Source organism: Triticum aestivum, chromosome 2A, assembly GCF_018294505.1.
Source record: "Triticum aestivum cultivar Chinese Spring chromosome 2A, IWGSC CS RefSeq v2.1, whole genome shotgun sequence".
NCBI classification, from domain to species: domain Eukaryota; kingdom Viridiplantae; phylum Streptophyta; class Magnoliopsida; order Poales; family Poaceae; genus Triticum; species Triticum aestivum.
Window position 1 is genome coordinate 483,684,645 of NC_057797.1, and position 24,527 is coordinate 483,709,171.

The 24,527-nt window shown below is 47.4% G+C and overlaps 1 long non-coding RNA gene and 1 pseudogene across 1 annotated transcript; both read left to right on the plus strand.

Moving 5' to 3' along the window:
• Positions 1–1,121: 1,121 nt before the first annotated feature.
• LOC123185435 (uncharacterized) lies at positions 1,122–1,807 on the plus strand. The gene is made up of 2 exons (XR_006493393.1): positions 1,122–1,253; positions 1,452–1,807. It is a non-coding gene; the product is annotated as an uncharacterized lncRNA (long non-coding RNA).
• Positions 1,808–9,874: 8,067 nt separating this feature from the next.
• Positions 9,875–10,454, plus strand: LOC123185436 (50S ribosomal protein L18-like; annotated as a pseudogene).
• Positions 10,455–24,527: the final 14,073 nt, after the last annotated feature.

Genomic DNA, 24,527 nt, shown 5'->3' on the forward strand with positions numbered 1-24,527 from the left:
TGTAATTAGTGTTTTTAAGCTAGCAAATCTAAAACTCTCTTTCTATTATTTCTCCTTCCTTATTAATTCTCATGTAATTAGTGTCTTTTTCCCTCCCTCTCTTTCTCCTTTATTCTATATTTGTCGTGCAGCGACTCCTTCTTTTCTTTTATATGCAATTAGCATATATTTCACTTTCCTTCTTTTCTCATTCCCTCTTAATTCTCACGCGTGTTTCCTTTCTCAGGAGAAACTCCTTCCTTCTTTTATATGCAATTAGCATATATATTTCCTTTCTCAATTCTTCTTAATTCGAGACACCCCTTCCTTCTCGTGCCAATTAGCCGCATCGACTCCTTTCTTCTTTTATTTTTCTCATGCCCCTCTATTTTCGTGTATCGTGCAGCCACAACGCCAACCCACATCTCATCCTTCGCTAGTTAATCCTCGAGGCTCCTTGTTGATTGTCATACAACTCATAGTCCTATATAAATCGGTGGAATTAAATTGAAAAAGGCGAGGTGGGACTAATTAGCTGGCAACAAATAGGCCTGTTTGGTTGGCTGCGTCCTTGGAGTGGGCCAGCTCGGCCCATGTGTTTGAGAGATTAATTAAGTTTCAGTTAATTAACGTGACAAGCAAGCTAGCTGAATTGGCTAGGGGCGCTAGGCTATCTCCAAGCGACCCTGGTTCAAATCCTGTCGGACGCAGTTTTCTGCATTTTTTTTCTTTTTCTGTTCCAAGAATTTCTGTTCCAAGAAAAAGACCTGAAAGCGTAAATTCACAACAAGAAAGCGTATTGTGACGGTGAACCCGAAGACCCAATCCGTGCTTTATTATTATAGGGAAGAAAGCGTATTGTGACGGTGAACCCGAAGACCCAATCCGTGCTTTATTATTATAGGGATATATATATATATATATATATATATATATATATATATATATATATATATATATATATATATATATATATATATATATATATATGGAAAATCCTTTCTACCATCGCTTGTAGTTACCACCATCCCCACTGCCATTTGATTGCATCAAGATCTGTGCCTTTCTTAACGGGTCGTGGGCACCATAAAATCTATGCCCGATCAGTTTGTTGGACTGAGCTTCCGAATTTTCTGGGACGCCCCACCTTTTCTCTTGCCATTTATATATTTCAGTCTTGTATACACGCTGACTCTGGATAAGGCAATACGGTTAGATCTCTCTCCCTCCCTCTCTAAATCCGCGTGAGAAGAATTGGATCTGCAAAAAGGAAGGTACACGGCATCACATCGGTGGTTCCATGCATGCGTGAGGCCAATTGATATTTGTTTCGTCCTTGTTTCTTTATTTTATTGCACACGCGATTGGTTTTCTTGGGCTGGGTGTATCTAAACTAATTAGAAAGTATTTATTGAAGGTAGAAGTCCCGGCTGAATGCTAACTGTTGTTACTTCGCCTGATCTTTTTATCAGGGATGGCTGAAGAAGTGAAGAGGAGTATCAGCAGGGAGGCGGCCAGAACGATGATTCCATCTGTAAAGGCTGACCCAACATGGACTTGATGCGTGTCTATGGTTAGCGGCTGCGGCGAGAGCGGCAATCCGGCACCTACGCATGTGTGGTGAAGACATGCTCCGACGGCAATATCCGCCATAATTTCATGTAAATCTCGTTGGCATTGGTACATCTGTGCCATGCTCTTGAGTCCGTAAATTCATCTATGAACTGTATAATAGTACAATTTGTAACCAAATTTGTAACCATCACGTGTGACATGTATATGTACATTATTTTCCGTATGCCCTCCAAACCACATTTTGTAGATACTCCATACTGCTTCTGTATGATATATACTCCATACTGCTTCTGTATGATATATACTCCATACAACTATGCAGTACATACTCCATACTTTTTTTTGCGAATGAGATACTCCATACTACATGTTGCAGATACTCCATGCAATTTTGTAAGACATACTTAAAGAAAAACAATATAGACTAGTGAGCTACAAGGGCACATTAGATGAAAGAAACTACAAGGGCACATCCCTACAGGTACACAGGTGCTTGATCGACTATGATATGCATAAATGTATAAATAGTATCATGCATGTATCATGGTTGTAAACTTTATAACGATCGAATAGATGGATACATCCTCCATACTCCTTTCAAGGTGACGTATATATAAACTCTATACTCCGGTTAGAAAGGAATATTCTACATACTTCCACATGCCACGTTCCATACTCCCACTTATACAACATAGATGTGGGAAACATAGATGTAGACATACTATATACTCCTTTTTTTGCGGGGTATACTGCATACTCCTTTCACAATGAAGTGCATATACTCTATATTGCCGTCGATGCAAAAAAAAAAACTCTATAGTGCCTTGAAAAGGTATTCTGTTTCTTTATTCCGTGGCTGCACGTGTAGTACAAAGCTGAGTACGTTGGCTCTATGTGTTTAAATTTTGACGCCTGCAACAAACTAGGAGGTCGTTGAAACAAGTCACTCGTTATCTATTTGATTAAAAAAATAAATTAGTTAGTTGTAAAATAGTGGATCCTAGGCTATTCACGAACCCGTTTAGTTTAAATACAGTAGGACACGTGGAAGGCCAGCATTTAGGTGGTAACTACCACTGCTTGTAGATAAAATTTATCATAGACACCTAGGTAGTTTGGGACACCTAGATGCCCAGGCTCCTTGCCTTTCCACCGTTCAATTGCTTTTAGATGTGTGCTATTGCAACGGGTATGTGTATTAATACATTAATCGCTAATTGCACTTCATTGTTAGGAAGAGGGGGATATATTAGGGAAAGACTATTTGTTAGGAAGCCACGCTGCCGTTCGGATCCACACGAACGCAGTCAAACACAAAGTCGGAAATCAACCACGACTGGGACGGATTGGTCAAGCCGGCCACCACTTGGAGAAGGACCCAGGCGTGAACACGGACTTGGACGACTCTTGCTGCACGTTGAGTCGCCGTCGCCTGGTCCAAGCTGCTGCCGTCCGAGCCGCCCTCGCCTCGTACGCCACAAGCCGCAGCTGGCCGGAGCTGCTATTGCTCGCCTCCGCAGAGTCACCATGACCCTTTGCGGTCTCCGCATCTACCGTTGAGCGCTCCAAGCCGCTTGCATCGGGCCCTTACCGCTACTGATTCGCCCTGCGCAAGACTCGCCCGCGCTGGTTCCATCGCCAGCTCACCACTACCTTCCCCACGACTGCTTTCAAGCCGGACTCTACCTCCTTGTGAGCCACCATGGCCAGCTACGACCCGCGTCTGAGCAGCCTCTGCTGATTTCTGTTGCCTATTGAACCGACCCTACCAACAAAAGTCACCAAAGTCGTCGCTCCCACGAGCCGCCGTGGCCAGCTCTTCTTCTACCCCGTGGGTTTCGCAGCTGTTGCCGAATTACCCTTGATTCAATGACCTTGGCCTCGACACTGAGTCTGCTTCGGCCTTCAAGTCGCCGTCCCTACGGCATTGCCTTTGTCGCGGTTCGCCTTTGCCTTGCTGGCGAGTTGATTGCCGGCCTCCACCATGGCCCGCCTCGGCGAGTTGCCTCCTCGGTCATCTGCGAGCCGCCGGCACATTTTCGTTGCACTGCCAGCGAGCCGCTGCGGATTCAGCCACTGCTCTGGCCTGTTTTGCGCCCGAGGTCTTCGCGAGCTGCCGTCCCCGCTGTTCGCCTTGCCGCGCGTTTCTTCGTTCACGGTCGCGCCCTTTCCATCTCTACCATCGCCGACTGACCCACCTCTGATGATACTGGCGAGCGTGAAGAAGTAGCAGACGTATTTGTTTACAAAGGAGATGTCGTCAGCTTGAAATCAAACAAAGATGCTCGTAGTTTGGTGATGGAAGTAGCTAGTGAGTATGATTCTGAAGATAGCATCACTGGCGATGAATCTGGTAATGAGGAGAATGGGCATGAAAAGCGCTCATAAAACTGAAAATGTTGGTCCTGACAATGATACTGCCAATAATACAAGTCATGGAGATGATGTTGACAGTCAGAGCTCGCTGCCTGATAACAAGAATTTTCCTCAATGAGGACATAATTGCTTCTTCCTTACATCCAACTAGTCAGATGGGGCTTGGTGTGGATGTCAGTCTTGTGGTTGATGTGTAGGGTGCTCATGGAGAAATGATAAAAGGTGTATTTGCAAAGGATTGGAACACGGCAGATGGCTTCATGGGATGTGGAAAGCAGAACGTCTTGAAGTTACTGTCATAAAGCTAGCAATTGGCTGAATGGTGTCATCCTCAACCACACGCATCATCATGTGCCTGGGAAAGGAGTAAAGTGGCCGGGCGTTGTGGTGCACTCTTGTCACTCCAGCCAAAGGAGGGTGCTAAAAGTGCACAACTGTTTTTTATACACAATCTAGCAAAAAGGCCCGCGCGTTGCAATGGAAAAACAATGAAAAAGTACTCCCTAAGTCTAATGGCTGAAGACTATATTTTGCTGCTTCACTAAAATACTCTCTCTCTCTGTGCGCGCACGTCACCGAGGCATTCCTCATAGCATCAGTTATTTAATTTATTTGCCGACGGTCTTAAACATACAAAACGATGTGTATGAAGTGCTACACTTCAATTATAAAATAATGGAACAACTGACCTCAAAGAAATGGATTTGTGTTGGTGTCAATTACAGTGTCTTTTTCTCTACAGACATGTTCATCCCTTCAGAAATAGATCAACATAAGGAAAATATGAACAACTATATTCATAGCGCACTGTTTATGAATGAAATGTTCATTACCATTTTATAAAGAATTGAACAATTTAAATATTTAAAGTGTTTTTATATTCACAGAATACCAATTTACTTTGGCTGCTGATGTAGAGCTCTGTGGAGTGTACTTGTCATGGATGGATGGTGCATTCACAAAGGTACATTACATGCTAAATCTCATCTCTCCTTTTTCACCTTCTTAGTATGATCCTGCCTACTTAGGTTGTGCTTGAGTTATATTTTCCTTCAGATTGCAGCTCGACCGGTTGCCCTATGGGAGGTTGTCGTCCATGACGGCATTGCTACAGGACGGAAAAAAAATCTTATGAAGCCGGGTTTCTTTGCCTATATAACGTTGGGACCATATACATAATACGACACATGTTTAGCACACATCTCAATGCACTTTCTTCCCTGACTTCACATCTCCTTCAAATTCCAGGCTAGCGCGAAGGACGTTGCGCTGCTAGCCTTCTCTCCAATCTCATCAGCTCATCGTCTCCATGTATAGGAGGTTGGCTGATTAATTCACGGCGGCCACGTCAGGTCGGCTAATGACTAATTTGCTTCTACATGTATGCGTACCTGGTTTGCTTTGGCTAGTTAACCACTTCCATGCAAAGGAAAAAACGCAGTAGAAATCAAAAGGGCCAGTTGGTTGTTTAAATGGGCCATGCAACCAGTTATTTGGCCCCATCGAGCACCAAGCCAGTACGCCATGAGTTGCTAAAAAAATAGGCAGTACGGCATGAACCGATCAAGCAACCAGCCAGGAGCCAGCCCCCAGCGAGCTACTCACGCCAGACGCCATGAATCCTAGCTAGCGGCAGCAGTGCGGCTGCCAGACGGACCATAACGGACATCGAGCAAGCGGCTGCCGTGACGGAGCGGCGAAGCAATGGAGGACAGACAGTACGATGTACACCCCCGTTAGAGGCCCCAAAGAAGGTCCACGGAAGTATAACACACCTGCTCTAACCTGACGTTGATGTACATCATCATCGATGTCCTTGTCGGCATTGTGTTCTACTTGGCCGTCCGCTACGGCCAGTCGCTCTTGTGCGAGTGGCGGGAGCTCCATGGCACCAGCCATGGCCCGCCTCCCGGAACCCACCTCGGGCTGAGGACATCACCGCACTTCTCACCTTCACATACAGAGACGAGTGGCGCCAATACCGTCACCCCCTCGCCATTGGGCAGCTGGGGTGGCTGCCGGAGCACAATAGTAAGAGGAGGAGGGGCAGCAAGGGGAGGGTGATGTCGGTGGAGTGCGTGGTGTGCTTGAGCACAACGACGTTGTTTAAATGGGCCATGCAACCAGTTATTTGGCCCCATCGAGCACCAAGCCAGTACGCCATGAGTTGCTAAAAAAATAGGCAGTACGGCATGAACCGATCAAGCAACCAGCCAGGAGCCAGCCCCCAGCGAGCTACTCACGCCAGACGCCATGAATCCTAGCTAGCGGCAGCAGTGCGGCTGCCAGACGGCGGACATCGAGCAAGCGGCTGCCGTGACGGAGCGGCGAAGCAATGGAGGACAGACAGTACGATGTACACCCCCGTTAGAGGCCCCAAAGAAGGTCCACGGAAGTATAACACACCTGCTCTAACCTGACGTTGATGTACATCATCATCGATGTCCTTGTCGGCATTGTGTTCTACTTGGCCGTCCGCTACGGCCAGTCGCTCTTGTGCGAGTGGCGGGAGCTCCATGGCACCAGCCATGGCCCGCCTCCCGGAACCCACCTCGGGCTGAGGACATCACCGCACTTCTCACCTTCACATACAGAGACGAGTGGCGCCAATACCGTCACCCCCCTCGCCATTGGGCAGCTGGGGTGGCTGCCGGAGCACCAATAGTAAGAGGAGGAGGGGCAGCAAGGGGAGGGTGATGTCGGTGGAGTGCGTGGTGTGCTTGAGCACAACGACGTTGTTTAAATGGGCCATGCAACCAGTTATTTGGCCCCATCGAGCACCAAGCCAGTACGCCATGAGTTGCTAAAAAAATAGGCAGTACGGCATGAACCGATCAAGCAACCAGCCAGGAGCCAGCCCCCAGCGAGCTACTCACGCCAGACGCCATGAATCCTAGCTAGCGGCAGCAGTGCGGCTGCCAGACGGCGGACATCGAGCAAGCGGCTGCCGTGACGGAGCGGCGAAGCAATGGAGGACAGACAGTACGATGTACACCCCCGTTAGAGGCCCCAAAGAAGGTCCACGGAAGTATAACACACCTGCTCTAACCTGACGTTGATGTACATCATCATCGATGTCCTTGTCGGCATTGTGTTCTACTTGGCCGTCCGCTACGGCCAGTCGCTCTTGTGCGAGTGGCGGGAGCTCCATGGCACCAGCCATGGCCCGCCTCCCGGAACCCACCTCGGGCTGAGGACATCACCGCACTTCTCACCTTCACATACAGAGACGAGTGGCGCCAATACCGTCACCCCCCTCGCCATTGGGCAGCTGGGGTGGCTGCCGGAGCACCAATAGTAAGAGGAGGAGGGGCAGCAAGGGGAGGGTGATGTCGGTGGAGTGCGTGGTGTGCTTGAGCACAACGACGTTGTGCGCACGCCGTTGGCGTGTAGGCAATTCTTCCTGGGCAGCTGCATCGGTACCTTGGCTGTGCGAGCACTCGTCGTGTCCGGTGTGCCCGCCATCGGTAGCTGCATCGGCACCTATGTAGTCAGTATGATCCACTTCAAGCCTCAATGGCCACCGCTGCTTCAAGGCCTCCTCCGCAGATCTGGATCGAGGCCTGCCCGATTAAATAATCGTCGTCCCGGACACTGCCAGTTGTGTATCCACCTGGGATATATAACAAGATTTGTGTGGATTTGTTCCCTCTTCTTTGATATGTTTCGGTCCTATGCTTGTTGTGTGTCCCCCGCCAGGGTTAACAAGATTTACGTAGATTTGTTCCCTCTACTTTGATCTGTTTCGATTCTATGCATGTTGGCTTCTGATGCAACAAGGCCGCTGACATATAAAAGTAGATGGAATCGGGTGCAAAGAAGCGGGGTGGGACTATTATTACTTTGTACATGCAGCACGTCCTAGCGAGGAAGATTTAACCTTAACTGGGATAGTTGGGCCTGATTCGGTGTGCCAGGTCATGGGCTGTTTCGTTTGCTAACGAAACTGATGCGAAACTGAGGTACGAAGGGTGGTGAAACGGTGGACGGAGATAAAATTTAGTACCACCTCGAATATGTTTTAAATTTAAACTGAAAGCATAAAATCACGGAAAAAAACGTATTGTGACGGTGAACCCACGGAATTAATCCGTGCTTTATTATTAGGGAGAGATATATATATATCTCCCTAATAATAAAGTACGGACTGGGTCTCCGGGTTCACCGTCGTGTCCTTTTTGGAAAAAGTCCCCGTGGTTTTTGATAATGGAACCCGCCGTCCCTATTTAAGTGGATCTGGAAAACGATTTGATTTTGCAAATTAACCCCTGCCTTTTGTAAGGATTCCGCCCGCTCAACCGATGCGGTGGTGGCCATGGGCGCCGGTGGCTGGAGGAGGTACAGAGGAGAACGGGCGCAAGAGGGAGAGAGATGGAAGGAAGGGAAGGGCCAGCGGGCGGGGCGAGCTGGTGCCCTGGCGGTGGTAGGTGCGTGCGCGTGTGTGTCGCATGGCATGGAAGGAAGGGAAGGGCCGGTCGCCGGAGCGGGGGCGGCACGCTGCCATCGGCCTGTCTGTGGCGCACCGGTCCGGACATTGGTGGCTGCCGCCGCAGGGGATTGGCGCCCGCACGCGCACGCCGTGGGGCAAGCGGCGAAGGGGGCAGGGGAGCAGGCCACATCGCGCTCGTGAAGGTCGACGGCGACGAAGTTGACGCCCGTGCCGCGGGGGAAGCGGATCTTGGCTAAGGAAGGGAGGGAGAGGAGCAGCGGTTGCACCCGGTGTGGCGGCGAGGGGAGCGCGAGGTCGGAGGCGCAGGAGCAGGGGATGTCGCTCCCCGGATGGGTTCGATCTTTGGCTCTGCAGCTGTTAATTTGATATAGCCCGAAATTTAAGTATCAGCGATTGTCATATTTAGGTCTGCACGTTTGATCCAGTTTCTGCATACTTAATTACCATGTTTTTATTTGAAAAATCTTGAGCTGGAATTCGTACTATTCAGTACTGATGTTTATAGGAGCCTAGCATTGCTGGGGCATAGGAAGGTCTAGCTTCACTCAGTGACGATCCTTTCCAGCTTTGGGTTCCTGCTTCAATGCTATGAAGCACTCTGAAAAACTTTGAGTTCTTTCTGGGACAAGTCGCTCTGTTTCTGACTCATGAATGCATAAATATTCCTTCTTAGTCATTAGATATTTCCACTCTAGATAATTTGGATGAAATATGAATTTCATGGTGTGATATTCCTATCATCTTGCTGAAGCTGACCAGTATAAAACTGGCTGATCATCATACCTGAAAGACAGTGTGATTGAGCTTCCTCTCATTGAACCATCTAAATTTGTTGTTGGTTTGTTTGGCGCTAAGTATTCTGAATCAAGGTTGACAACTTCATTTGGTAGTTTTCTGTATGTCAATTGAGTCACTGCTTCTGCATTATCTGTAAAAAAATGCATATCAACTAGAACACAATTCTCATAGCTACATTGTCCAGGCTATTTGGGCCTAAATTAACCACATCATTTCTTGCTCATGATGTCACAGTGCCCAAATTAGTACACTCTCATAGGCAACTACATGGTTGCCAACCTCTCTACATGCCCATGCTCCTTTGGCGACTCCCAGTGTACTTCCTTCCCAGCATAGGCCAGAACATGGACAACCAAAACCATATCCAGTATTTTGGCTAGCCAATATTTTTGTATCCTCTGGGTTGCGCTCAAATCAAACACACCTAATATGCAACTGTGCAGATCAAGATTCTTTACCTACTATTAGCTAGGAGCATTGTGTATAAGCAAAAGGTTATGGGAGTTTCTTGGTATAACTCCTTGTCACAATGGTGTGGTTGCAAAGCTAATTCAGTATCATGTTATCTACTTAGCAGACAACCATTTTTTAGGGAAACTTAGTAGGCAACTTTACTCTGATTCTACAACCAATATTTGTTTCATTTTCCTTTTTAAGATCATTACTTTTTCATGCACCGCCTCTCCCCTGTCTATGCCAGCAGCAAGAATTTGTTTTATGCATTGTTTAGCATTTGCATTAATATTGTATTCCCCAGCGCTTTATGTATCATGATTTTTGACATCAATTGCTGGTAAATCAAAACTGGTGTATAGATTGTTGCTTTGTCACTATGGCCACGGGGTTATGATTTGGTAAATTGAAATGTTATTCACATTTTCAATTGACTAATATGTGCTGCTTGTTACATTGCTACAGAGAAACCAACAACAATGGTGATCCCTCCACCAGACAGAGCAGCTAGAATCGTCGGTTTTCTCAAGCCGTGCCTTTTGAGGATGCAATCTCGAACAAGTATGTGACCGCACAGGTGATCCATACCCCAACAACAATCGTCGCGTGTTCTGCGAGCTCACAGGAGAAGCTGCTGAGACCGAACTTGGAGTCGACCCACGACGTCTCTGCCACCGCAAAGATTGGGAAGTTGCTGGGCAAGTGCCTGCTGCTCAAGGGGATACCTGCCGTATCCATCCACATGAAGAGAGAGCTGAAGTACCATGGGAAAGTCGAGGCTGTTATAGATTCTGTCTGAGAAGCTGCTGTCAAGCTGTTGTGATGGTGAAAACATAGAGCTCGGCTTAGCATTTGCGCAGTCTTAGCTGTATTTCTATTGTTTGGACTGATTCATAGAAACTTTTGTGTTTATGAATTCAACGCTAAACGAACGTTGTCCAGTACCCCAGGGTCAATAAAAGGACTGTGTTGTAGGGAATCAACCTAATAATATGGTGTAGCACCTAGATCAACAGCCTGATAATGTGTTGTAGCACTTGGATCAACAGCCTGATAATCTGTTGTAGCACTTGCATCGGAGAATCTTCTTGATCATTCCTTTTCTCTTTGAGAACTGGTTGTTGTTTTTCTGGCAAATTGTTTACTGTTAATGGATGCTAAACCTTAAGATCGTGTTTCTTTTAGGAGATATACGTACATCTATATCTATATCGATATCTATATTATATCTCTAATCTAATAATAAAGTCATTAGTACTTCTGGTGATATGTCACATAAAATCATTAGTGCTTCTGTGCGGGCGGCTTGTTTTTAAATTTCGTTTTTATCTTTCTTTTTCTTTTCCGTGTTCATTGTTTTCTCCTTCAAATAATTTGGTACTTCAAAAAATTTCATGAATTAAAAAAGCGAATTTCTAAATAAAATGTTCAATAAATCATAAAATGTTGGTGGATTTAAAAAAGTTCATAATTGTTTTTACAATGTTTGCATATTCAAAAAATGTTCTGAATTTTGAAAACAAATGTTATCTCTAATGTAGCAAAATATTGTCATGGCCTTTGTTGACTATAATTTTTTTCTCCCGATGCAACGCACGGGCCCTTTTGCTAGTATATATATATTAGGGATAGATTAGGAAGGAATAGGAAGAGGGGGATATCTTTTCCCTACTAATAAACCAGCGATTGCTTCTGGTCGTACGTCGCTGTGGCAATTTTGCAAAAAAGCCCTTCTATTTTCTGATAATTAAACCCGTAGTCCCTTTTAAGTGAATATTTGTGAACCGTTTTTTGTTTTTGCACAAAACCTCATCCTTTGAGGATCGAACCGTCGACCAGGCCCTCCGCCAAAATCAGAAGCCAACAAGCAGAGGACGGCAACAAAGCGAAGGGATTACAATCCGCAACATCGGATACTTCCAGGAAGAAATCGGATTAGCAGAACCGACACCCTCCGATTTACAATTGACCCAGATGATAAACTTTGGGAATACAAAAAATACCAAATAATCAGTTAGGAGTAGCATCAGATGCTTCCACCGAGCGGCCTCGCGGTACCGGGACTCCCGCCGGCGAGGGCCGTCTTACCCACGCGTAGTGCGGCTCACGCGAGTAAGACGAGGGACGGCCGGGGACGATCGATGGCGGCGCTGTCGTCATTATCGTCACGCTTGGAGGTAAGCTAGAGAGTGGCGGTGCCGGAAGCAGGGGAGGACGGGCCCCGACGACCGGCGAACTTGGAGGTGGCGGCGGCGCGACGACGTCCGGATGCTGGCGGCAGCGGCGAGGCTCCTTGCGTGCTCCCTACATGACCAAGGGAAAAAGAAAAGGCTAAGATGCAGGTGAGGACTGAGGAGGAGACATGAAGAAGGAGAAGGAGAGGCGTTGGAGCTCCGCTGTGGGGCGGCATGCGCGAGGGATCGGGAGGGCGCAGAGCCAGTGGAGGAAGGAGGAGACGCTCGGGAGGCTCGGTGGTGGCCTCGACTCCATCTGGATCTAGAGCTGCATGTGGAGAAGAATGCGTGGGGAGAGATGAGGATGAGGGCGGCTGGCTGAGAAGATAAGGTTGGATGGGAGGGAGGGAGAGACAGCAGTGCGTCAGGCCAAATGACACTCGTCGCCCACGCGAGAGACAGCTGGTGGAATCGTTGTCTATATTTTCGAGCGCGTGTCCAACTGACATTGTTGAAAATTAATAGTAATAAGAAAAAGAGAAAGAGAGGATTAATAAATGGGCTCATGCACACATCACGGCTCAACAGGATTTGATGAGATGGATTAGGGCATATACAATGCTGCTATTTTAAGAGTGCCACGTAGGATAAATGATGAGGTGAAGGAGAGAGAACTTATAAGAAAAGGCTTGTCTTCTCTTATTTAAAATAAGACAAAAGATAATCTTTTAGCATAATTTGTCTCACCATGTTTTAAGGAATGCCTAGTTATTAAAGATAAGGCTAAGATATAACTCATTATAGACATATTTTTTGTCATCTCTAAATTACATGTAAAACTTAAGATAATACCATTTTATTAACCATTAACATGCCTTTAATGCGAGCTGCGTGCGGGCTGCGTGCGGACGGCGTGCACCGCTGTCGGGCAGGCAAGCTGCGAGAACTGCGGCGCGTGTGCTTGCTAGGCGCCGCCACCGCGTGCTCTGGCCGGCGTGCTGAATGCCGAGCCACATGCACGTGCTCGGGCTGGGCACTGGAAACCAATTGGGCTGGGCATGCTTTGGGCCTTGGCCCGTCACAATTTATTTTTTGATTGAGCCGTTGAAAAAAATGCACAAAACAATTAGTGTTTTCTTTGTAACCTACGCTCCGAGTAGGTCAAATGTAATTACATGACGCATGCTCTGTTGGGTCTGGAAGATAATACAACTTAGTAAGTCGGCTTTTTCTATTATCTATTTTTCTACGGGGTAGCTTTTCCTATTATCATTAAATAAATAATACCACCTGACCTCCTTACAACCAAAACCATCAAATTATATATGTCCTGAAGTTACCAGTTACCGATAGACTCAATAAATCGGCTTGTGAATCAATAAGCAGAGAATAAGGATGATGACGCGAGAAGAGAATGCTAAAGGAAGGAATGAAGGAATATGCTGCCCTATATGCACTAATTAGGTAGTGAACACTTACAAAGATGGGCAGAAGACTGCATGGATGAAACTGAAGAAAGTCGCTAACATATTAGAAAGGTAACAATGCCTCCCATTGCAACGCACGGGCATTTGTGCTAGTATTAGGAAAAGACTATTCGTTAGGAAGCCACGCTGCCGTCCGGATCCACACGAACGCAGTCAAACACAAAGTCGGAAATCAACCACGACTGGGACGGATTGGTCAAGCCGGCCATCACTTGGAGAAGGACCCAGGCGTGAACACGGACTTGGACGACTCTTGCTGCACGTTGCATCGCCGTCGCCTGGTCCAAGCTGCTGCTGTCCGAGCCGCCCTCGCCTCGTACGCCACAAGCCGCAGCTGGCCGGAGCTGCTATTGCTCGCCTCCGCAGAGTCGCCATGACCCTTTGCGGTCTCCGCATCTACCGTTGAGCGCTCCAAGCCGCTTGCATCGGGCCCTTACCGCTGCTGATTCGCCCTGCGCAAGACTCGCCCGCGCTGGTTCCATCGCCAGCTCACCACTACCTTCCCCACAACTGCTTTCAAGCCGGACTCTACCTCCTTGTGAGCCACCATGGCCAGCTACGACCCGCGTCTGAGCCGCCTCTGCTGATTTCTGTTGCCTATTGAACCGACCCTACCAACAAAAGTCACCAAAGTCGTCGCTCCCACGAGCCGCCGTGGCCAGCTCTTCTTCTACCCCGTGGGTTTCGCAGCTGTTGCCGGATTACCCTTGATTCAATGACCTTGGCCTCGACACTGAGTCTGCTTCGGCCTTCAAGTCGCCGTCCCTACGGCATGCCTTTGTCGCGGTTCGCCTTTGCCTCGCTGGCGAGTTGATTGCCGGCCTCCACCATGGCCCGCCTCGGCGAGTTGCCTCCTCGGTCATCTGCGAGCCGCCGGCACATTTTCGTTGCACTGCCAGCGAGCCGCTGCGGATTCAGTCGCTGCTCTGGCCTGTTTTGCGCCCGAGGTCTTCGCGAGCTGCCGTCCCCGCTGTTCGCCTTGCCGCGCGTTTCTTCGTTCACGGCCGCGCCCTTTCCATCTCTACCATCGCCGACTGACTCACCTCTGATGATACTGGCGAGCGTGAAGAAGTAGCAGACGTATTTGTTTACAAAGGAGATGTCGTCAGCTTGAAATCAAACAAAGATGCTCGTAGTTTGGTGATGGAAGTAGCTGGTGAGTATGATTCTGAAGATAGCATCACTGGCGATGAATCTGGTAATGAGGAGAATGGGCATGAAAAGCGCTCATAAAACTGAAAATGTTGGTCCTGACAATGATACTGCCAATAATACAAGTCATGGAGATGATGTTGACAGTCAGAGCTCGCTGCCTGATAACAAGAATTTTCCTCAATGAGGACATAATTGCTTCATCCTTACATCCAACTGGTCAGATGGGGCTTGGTGTGGATGTCAGTCTTGTGGTTGATGTGTAGGGTGCTCATGGAGAAATGATTAAAGGTGTATTTGCAAAGGATTGGAACGCGTCAGATGGCTTCATGGGATGTGGAAAGCAGGACGTCTTGAAGTTACTGTCACAAAGCTAGCAATTGGCTGAATGGTGTCATCCTCAACCACACGCATCATCATGTTGCCTGGGAAAGGAGTAAAGTGGCCGGGCGTTGTGGTGCACTCTTGTCACTCCAGCCAAAGGAGGGTGCTAAAAGTGCACAACTGTTTTTTATAGACGATCTAGCAAGGCCTTTATATACTCGAGGGGATTGACACGAATTTTTTTGCACGCGTATAAGGATCAAATGAAATCCGGTGACTGTATTGAAAGGTTATCTCCGGATGCTACTCACGGATCATCGGTCGTCCGAACAAATCAGATGATATCCATTTAAGTATATTTTATTAGCACATAGTGTTTTTATCCAAGAACAATTACTTTAGTCTGTATAATTTTTATAGGGCAATTATTCAAATGTGGATTATACTACCGGCACGGAGCACGTGCTACCAACAATTTGCACTGGCATATATTCGTGTCACGCTATTCGACGGATGTCCGTGTGAGCCGTTGCCCCCGCGGCCCGGTCAAGATCAAACATGACGCGGCTGATTCGCCCGTCCACACGGCTTACGATGTCGCGGCCGACTCGCCCGCGTCCGCATTGCCTCTAAACACCGCGGTCGTCTTTACCGTCCATCTTCGAGATCTGGTCTACATCAACACGCCAGGCCGCACCTGCGTGCACAAGCTGTTTAATGAGATTACGCAAGTCGCCGCTCCTGCTGTCCGGTCTATTCCAACACTCTGAAGAAAACCATAATATGTTATCAGCCACCGCCTGCATCGGATGGCTCAATGGGCAGGCGCACAAGCCGTCGCCACTGTGTTTTTGGTTAACTTCAACAACCAGCAGGGATGAACCGCTGGCCGGATTACTGACACAAATCATATGCGGTCATTTATAACCCACCATGGTCGACCTCAAGTTTCCGTGGATTCACATCATGTAATCAAACGCCAAGGGTATACAATCAATATTGCGAAGATTGTCAACTCGCCACCTTGCCTTCCAGCTTCAACATGTTCCAGCGTTCTGCTGTTCAACTGACCGGTTTATATTACGGTCAAGTATGGATAATCTCAAGACAACTCCTCGAGTTGTCTTAAGGCTCGGGGGCTACGATGACATGACTTAGCAAATCTTGCCAGATTTAAGAACCCCGGGTCATTGGAGGGAAAATAACCCGGTCCTGGAGGCTACTACCATATTGATAAAAAAGTTTCGGCTCAATAGAAGAATTCTAGGTTTTAAGAGAAGATTCCGGCCAATATATTTTATATATTCCAAAACAAATCTCCGTAAAGTGTTAGGACATTTGGACTTCTGCAAAATAGGTATCTCAGTTTTGCTCCTTTCCGGTCCAGAATTCCAGCTGTCGGCATTCTCCCTCTTCATGTAAATCTTGTAAAATAAGAGAGAAAAGGCATAAGTAATGTACAATAATATAAAATAACATCCCACGGTGCCATAAATATCAACATAAAAGCATGATGCAAAACAAACATATCACGGGACCACAGATCGTTGATCACCGATCGTCTCCGCGTGCTCCCAAGACACTAACTGTTTGGATATGTGATCCGAGTAGGCCTTTGGCCTTTTCGCACTGACCACCACGCGGCAATAAGTATGGGCACTATGCGTCGTACGATTCTTCCGAAAGCTCACTAACATCAGCGGTTTAGCGGCACGCGCCCGGGTGGTCCGTGTAAGCACCTGCTTTGTATAAAGAGGTAGGAAGGACTGATCCCGGCCGTCGTTGCAACGCGAGGGATTGCAAAGGACAATTGGCCCATGACCTCTTCGCATTTAGGATGTAGACTAGCATGCTGGCCTCTTTGTTGAGCCTAGGTAGGACTATAGTGTGTCGATCAGCTAAGGCCGGGCATGACCCAGGAAAGTGTGTTCGACCGGAGTTAATCAAGCATGTTGGGAAAGTTTGTGCACCCCTACAGGGAAGTTAATCCATTCGAATAGCCATGTCCACAGTAACTGTCGATGTACAAAAGTAGGGGTCCTTTTTGTACCCCTTTACTTATGCGCGGGCAGTTGCAGCCACACGCCTGCGGCCGTGCTTGGCAGGACAGAAGACAAAGGGCCTGCAAGGCCTAGATAGGAACCAAGAAACAAGACAACAGCAAGGCTCCTTGTCGAGGATGCCCACGAGGCCCCGGCAAGGCTCCTGCCAAAGATACCCACGAGGCCCCGGCAAGACCCTTGCCGGGAAGATCAGCAAGACCGTGGCAAGGCCTTGCCGCCCCGTCGCCACCCCAGCTCAACGGCCGACCCACCAACTAAACAGGTACCAACATGGCAGTACTGGCTCCCAAGCTGTCACATCCCTAGCTTCTGGCATTGCTCTAGCCTAGCTTCATGTGTGCATCATGTCTATATTTTTGAAACTTGAATTGAGGAATATTGGAAGCCTCAAAACCCTAAATAAAAGAGGGGCAAAAACCCTAGAAATCTCATTCATTGCTCCAAAAGGCTCTTCTTAAATGTTTGATAATTTTTGGTAAGGGTTCTGGTCCCAACCAAAATATTGAACATTTTTAAGGATTTATTTTTGGGACTTTGAATTTAAATCATTAGCTATTTGAATTTGAATTATATTCATATAATTAGAATATAATTTCAAATACCCCTGAAATATTTTATGAGCTTTTGGAAAAGTCCATCTAGCCAAATAAAATTATTCAGAGGAGTTTTTGGCATTGTTTGAATTTGTTTAAAATTCAAAACAGTGGCAAAACGAAATTAAATAAAACAAAACAGAAGAAAAAAATAAAAGAGAGAGAGAGAAGGACTTACCTGGCCTCACCCGTGCAGCCCACCAGAACCGGCCCAGCCGGCCCAGCCCGCCACCGCTACTCCCCCCCCTGTCGTCTTCCTCTTGCCAGTGGGAGCAGCTGCGTGCTCGCACGCGCGCGGCCGAGGAGGCCACCTCCTCCCTGCCTGGCTGCCTCCTCCTTCCCTGGTCCCTCCCGCGACGCCACGCAGCCCCGACCCCCTCTCACTTCTCCCTCGCTCTCTGGACCTCCCTCCCCCTCGCTCCTCTGTTTCCCCTCCCGCGACCGAACGGAGCCGCCGCCACCGACGAGAGCCACCGTGGCTACCGGCCACCCCACGGCTCACCGACGCCCCAGGAAGCTCCGCCGGTCCTCCCTCTACCTCCTCAACGAGCCACGAGGCCCCGGACGTGCCACAACACCGCCCTCGATGCCTTCTTCAACCTCGGGACCGCCGGCCATCTTCGTCAAATTCGCCGGCTCCGGACCGTCCCCGACCTCGCCGAGCGTCCCCTCGTCATCGCCGTGAGTCACTGACCCTCTCCCCTAACTCAGCATGCTCCCCTCCGTGCCGTAGCGCCGTTCCCCACGAGCACCGAAGCCACCGTCCGCCATTGCTGCTGCACGCATAGCCTCCGTGCTCCCCTGGCCTCACTGAGCTGCTCTTAGTGCTCCCCATGTCTAGCAGGTGCTGCCCAGCCTCTCCATTTGCTCACTGATGCACCGTAGCGACGCGCCCGAGCACCACCGAACACCATCGCCGCCAAAGCTCGTCGCCGGCATGAGTTCCGGCGACCCCACGACCTCCCACTCGGTCCTCTGGATGCGCGGGAGCAAGGGCCATCCCCTGGTGCCCTCAGCGCGCCAAACTGACGCCTCTAGCGCAAGTCCGGCGTGCCCCGCCGTGTTCTGTGGTCGCCGTCGGCTGGTCTCCGGCGTGCTGACGTGGCGTCGTCGTTAGGGGCTAATGACCCTGCTAACTAACCCTGTGACACTGACAGCGGGCCCCGTAGCGGGTCAAAGCCCGAGTCAACGCGGGATTAGCCCCTGTGTCACTGACGTGTGGACCCCACACGTCAGGTTTGACCCGAGCCGGCCCCTGTTGACTTGCTGACGTCATGCCAACGTCATGCTGACGCAGTAATGTTTTCTGGATTTAATTTAATTCTGAAATTCCAGAAAATGAATATAAACTTCTAAAATTCATAGAAAATTAACCGTAACTCCAAATTAAATAATTTATATATGAAAAATTATCAGAAAAATTCAAGGAATCCATCTGTACCATTTTCATGCATGTTAGAACAACTTATAGCTGCTGTTTAGCACAAATCAAATAAAGGGCATTTAAATAATCACATATGGAGTTTGAATTTGAATCTTGTATTCAAACCAACTTCATTTAATCTGTTGCTAGTTGCATTGGCTCAAAACACATTCATTTTGCCATGTCATGATCATGCATCATATTGTGCATTGCATTGATTGTGTTCCCTTCTGTGTTGCCGGTATTTGTCCCCTCTCGATAGACGTGATACCGATGATGTGATCGTTGACACTGATGAAGACTCAATGTTATCTTCAAAAGTGCCAGGCAAGCAAAACCCCCTTGTTCATTCCGATACAATCCTACTCTCTCGCTCCTGCTCTCTTTTACTGCATTAGGACAACACCGATTCATCTGTTACTTGCTGCGGTAGCTGAACCCCTTTGTCCTTTGCATGACCTGTCATTGCCACAGTAAATAGATGAAACCCACTAGCATGAGTAGGAGTTGTTTGAGCCCTGATGTGCCTACTCATTCATGTTTGTTTGTCATGCCTGCTATTGCTTAGAGTTGAGTCAGGTCTGATTCATCGGGGATGAATCAGAGGCGTGTGAACCTGTCCTACTGTGTGTGAGCTAAGTGTGTGAACACGATTTGGTAAAGGTAGCGGTGAGAGGCCATGTAGGAGTACATGGTGGGTTGTCTCATTGCAGCCGTCCTCAGGAACTGAGTTCTGTGTTTGTGATCCATGATTCAGCTACTACCACGCATTGGGCCCGAAACCAATGGACCCTCTCGGCTTCTTGATCACCCTTGTCCTCTGTCCAGGAGTTGCAAGTAGTTTCTGGTGTTTGTAGTATGCTGGAGGCCGTGGGCAGCGCTGACCGTAGGGGTGGGCTGTGATGCGGTAGGCACGTGGCACGGTGTACCGGGCGCCCGTTTGGTGTCTCGGGAACCCTGTTCACATCGTTTGGGGCTGTGAGCGAAACTCCGGCCGGATCTCCTCATGGATGGAACCCGAATAGGCGATAAACCTGGACTAGAGACTTAGGTGATTAGGTAGGTCGTGGCCGACACCCACGTTGGGCTTCCGCTTGAAGGTTGCCGAGTACATGTCGTGTAAACGGCGGTAAGTGGTGAGAGCGTGTGTGAAGAAGTACACCCCTGCAGGGTTAACCTAATCTATTCGAATAGCCGTGTCCGCGGAAAAGGACTTCTGGGTTGCTTATATCAGTTCATAGACAAGTGAAAGTGGATACTCTAAAATACGCAAGATAAGCGTGAGTGCTATGGATGGCGTTCTCGTAGGGAGACGGGAGCGGATCCATAGTGGTGTATTGATATGGTGAATATGTGGACTCGTGTGCGCCACCTCAAAAAAGTTACTCGCAGTCGTAGTTCAGGATAGCCACCGAGTCAAAGCTGGCTTGCTGCAGTTAAACCCCACCATCCCTTTGTTGATAATGATGCATATGTAGATAGTTCTGATGTAAGTCTTGCTGGGTACATTTGTACTCACGTTTGCCTATTTTATGTTTTTGCAGAGAGACTTCAGTCTCACTAGTATTTCCGCGTGGTCTTCGACGTTTAGCTTGTTACCTCAGCTACGATCTTGTGCCTCGGCAGGATTTGGTAGATAGTCAGGCTTCTCAGCCTTTTTCATTTATAGATGTCTGTACTCAGACATGATAGCTTCCGCTTGTGCTTGATTTGTATGCTCTGAATGTTGGGTCATGAGACCCATGTTTGTAATATCTCGCTCCTCGGAGCCTATTGAATAGATTACTTGAGTCATAGAGTCATGTTGTGATGCCATGTTGTATTTGCACATATCGAGCATATTGTGTGTATGTTATTGAAATGCTTGGTATGTGTGGGATCTGACCATCTAGTTGTTTATCTTTAGTAGCCTCTCTTACGGGGAAATGTCTCCTAGTGTTTCCACCGAGCCATGGTAGCTTGCTACTGCTCCGGAACACTTAGGCTGGCCGGCATGTGTCCTTCTTCGTTCCTGTGTCTGTCCCTTCGGGGAAATGTCACGCGGTGAATACCGGAGTCCTGTTAGCCCGCTACAGCCCGGTTCACCGGAGTCCTGCTAGCCCAGTGCTACAGCCTGGATTCACTCGCTGATGACCGACACGTTCGATGCTGGGTCATGGATGCCTGTCCCTGTAAGTCTGTGCCGCTTTGGGTTTACGACTAGCCATGTCAGCCCGGGCTCCTTATCATATGGATGCTAGCGACACTGTCATATACGTGTGCCAAAAGGCGCAAACGGTCCCGGGCAAAGGTAAGGCGACACCCGTGGGAATACCGTGCGTGAGGCCGCAAAGTGATATGAGGTGTTACATGCTAGATCGATGTGGCATTGAGTCGGGGTCCTGACAGCGTTGGTATCAGAGCTTGACTGCCTGTAGGATTACCAAGCCAAACTGGTCGAAGTTGAGTTTAGAAATTCTTTAGTTATATAAGGGAATTGATTGTGGGATGGAACGTAAGGCTCTTTTTACTCCTTATACCTCATGCCCTTCTGATCTGAGTCATCTTATCTTTCCTGCGGGGATTAAGAACTAGGCTATCTCTTCTTTCTATTAGGATCACGTGTTACTAATCAGTAGACTTATAAGATTGTTGGATTTAAGTCTCAGTTCAGTTCCTACTACTTCCGTATGTTAATTGTTGATCTCGGAACCTTGATATTGTGCTTCTGAGTGGTTATGCCACCATTTTTGTGATTGTCTCAAATCTTTTTGAGCAATTATAGCCGTTATGCTGTCCGAGTCATCCCAGGTTTCTAAATAGTCCGATGCATTTGCAAATCCCTTCCTTCTGTTTCCGATGTTCCCATGGGCCAGATTAACCACACTAATCGGTGTGTTGAGGTAATTATTGCCTCGACATATATGTTGGAATTATTATTATGACCCTAAGTGCTTAGGGGATCATCTAGTGGTCTAGCCATGATTTGTGTCCTAGTGTGAAGATTCTGGCCTTTATTCTCGGAAGCATCCCGTGATGCTACTTAGTAGTAGGTATTCTACTCCTGGGTTCTGAACCCGAGATTCACTCTACCTACTTCATGTTGATAGTAATTGCTAGTGCCTTTAGGATATTAGTAACCTTTGCGATAGTCCTTGAAGTCCGTGGTATCTTCTTCTTCCAAATACCATGAACTACTTATGGCAGATGTTTATTGGATCAAAAAAAATCACAATTAGAGTACTCTTGAGGAGTTCTCCATTCATAAATCGTGACTCTGCCAGTTCTACCTTTCTGCATGGGTTATCCGGAAGAAATATGTTGAACTTGGTTCGACATACTAATCTATGCATCCACAACTCAGAAAGTTATATGTTCCTTTGAGTTGTTCTCTTTAGTTGCATTCTGACCCTCGTCTATCAATTGATAGTCAAGAGTATGCGTGCGTTCGTTCATCGATGCCTATGACTCTTGTGGTCTGTCAAGCCATTCTATTCCGGAATGACTAGGAGAAACAAACTCCAGTACCTCTTCCATATCTAGGATTGGGTCAAAGTAGTTGTATTCCGCAGATCAAATGCCAATCCAGCTTTTGGTTCTGCTCTACCTTGGAGTATTACATATTTTATATCGAGATTGTTATAGGAATTGCACACCATCCCATGAACTCTTGGTACAGTGATACTTCTTGCCATCACTGTTCATTCCTCGGCCCTCGTGTTGATGCAACCGGAATACCGACAAATGAATTGTGATGTGTGAAATCAATACTGCTAGCAACTCTGTTGCTTGGTAGTTAAAGGATAATAATTTCATTCTTAGTATGTTGGTTTTCGAATCATCCTTCTAAGACTGATCGTGCTACCTAGTCCTTATTTCGGTGCACCCTTCGATTGATGAGTTAGGATCTTGTCAAGTCCTCACTCATTTGATCATATCGTCTTGCCCTCAAAAGCAAGATTGTTCTCGAGCTTAGTAACATACCGGTGGTTCGTGACTTTCCAAATATCTTCTTGGAGGTGTTACCGGGTTGTCACCTGACCGCTATGTTGAGTTCGTGATCAAGTTGGTTTCTTGTGAACCACCTTCTCTCCAAGAATCGGTGTTAGATATCCCTGAGCTAGTTGGTTAAGCTAGACAACAACTTGGAGAGTTGGAAGATAAAAGCTTGTCTGACTTAGTTCGTTCCAAAGGGATATTCTTGTGTAGTGTGTGTTGAAGAAAGATGATATCTTCATCGATTGGTCCTTGTGATCAGTTGCTGGACCTATTGTCTTATCAATCCTTTGATTTGAGTGTGGGCTATCGTCAAATCAAATCAGTACCAACGATGCTCGTAATGTTGTCTTATTCGTGGTTGATCCCTCGAGCATACACCATTATATCTTTTAGGTCTGACCAATGCTATCACTTGTTCACTTAACTATGGAATTCCTTTTAAAAGGAAACCCAGATGAATTGTTGTTGTGCCCATTGACAACATCCTTGTCTTCTCCATAATTTTGCTGAACATTAAGCTAGTGTTGGAAACTTTTGAAAGCATTTGTTCATGCTAGCTCATGAAGCATATGTTTGGATGAAGGTAGTGACTTCCTTTAATTCATGTGCATCTGATGCAAGTTGCCGCCGTGGATTCGAGAAAGTCAATGTTGCTTTCTTTGGAATCATTCCAAATCAGTCATGCACACGTGCGAAGAATGCTGTGGTTTGAAGACTTGCAACCTTCAATCTATATGTATCCCTAGCACACCAAGCCACTGATTGATTTGTTCAAGGAGAAGGAGTTCCTTCATAAGAGCTAATCCGGACTTATGAAAGAACTTCGATACCCTCGTTGATGGTTCCCCTCCTGAACTCGGTAGTGTTTTATTATAAGACTACCACGTGGTCATGCTTGTCTGGGACAACGTGTTCACATGTTTGTAGCAGAACCAGCTCATGTTTTGGAGCTTGCTATCGTAGTTCATCTCCCGAGAATCCCGCAACGTCATCTCGTCGATTTGTGTTGCAAACTTTCATTTTTCTTCCTAAGACTCGATGAGCCTGGAATATCCTAACACCAACCAGAGCTGAATCTCAGGCAGATATGATGGTTGGAACATTTCCCTAAGAACTATAATATTGGTCTCTCGATAACCGGTAAGGTGGATGTCGTGGCCAACACACCCATCCGGTAGACCTATTATTATAGTATCTTGTTTGAGGAAGTTGGCCACCCCCCCCTAGGGATTTCGTAGGATTTACTCCCTAGTTGCCCCTATGGATTTTTGTGTTCCCGAAGTCCGACCTTTTACTTGATGTTTTAGATATCAAACCATATCTATGAATGGGTTATACTAGCACATCAAGGAGAACATTAGAAGCGGAGTGCTAAATGTCTCTCGGTCGATCATCCAGATTTTATTTGCTTGGCCTCGCTAAGGTGAAATCTGAGAAAGTGTTATCCTCCTTCGCATCTGCATCGTCCATCGCTATTCATCATGGTAGTATGTTGTGTTGTCAGCACCCTTGACGCGGTTGTTGATAAAACCTTGATGATTGTGGAAATGCTCAAGTTCTTGAGAGCACGCACAAGCGCTACGTCTTATCATCGGCACTAGCTGGGATTGCCCCAGATTTCCTCGGTTATGCTATAACCACTCCAACAGTGAATTCACTCTCTATTGTTGGGTTCTTCCCCAGTTACCAGAATCATTCCCAG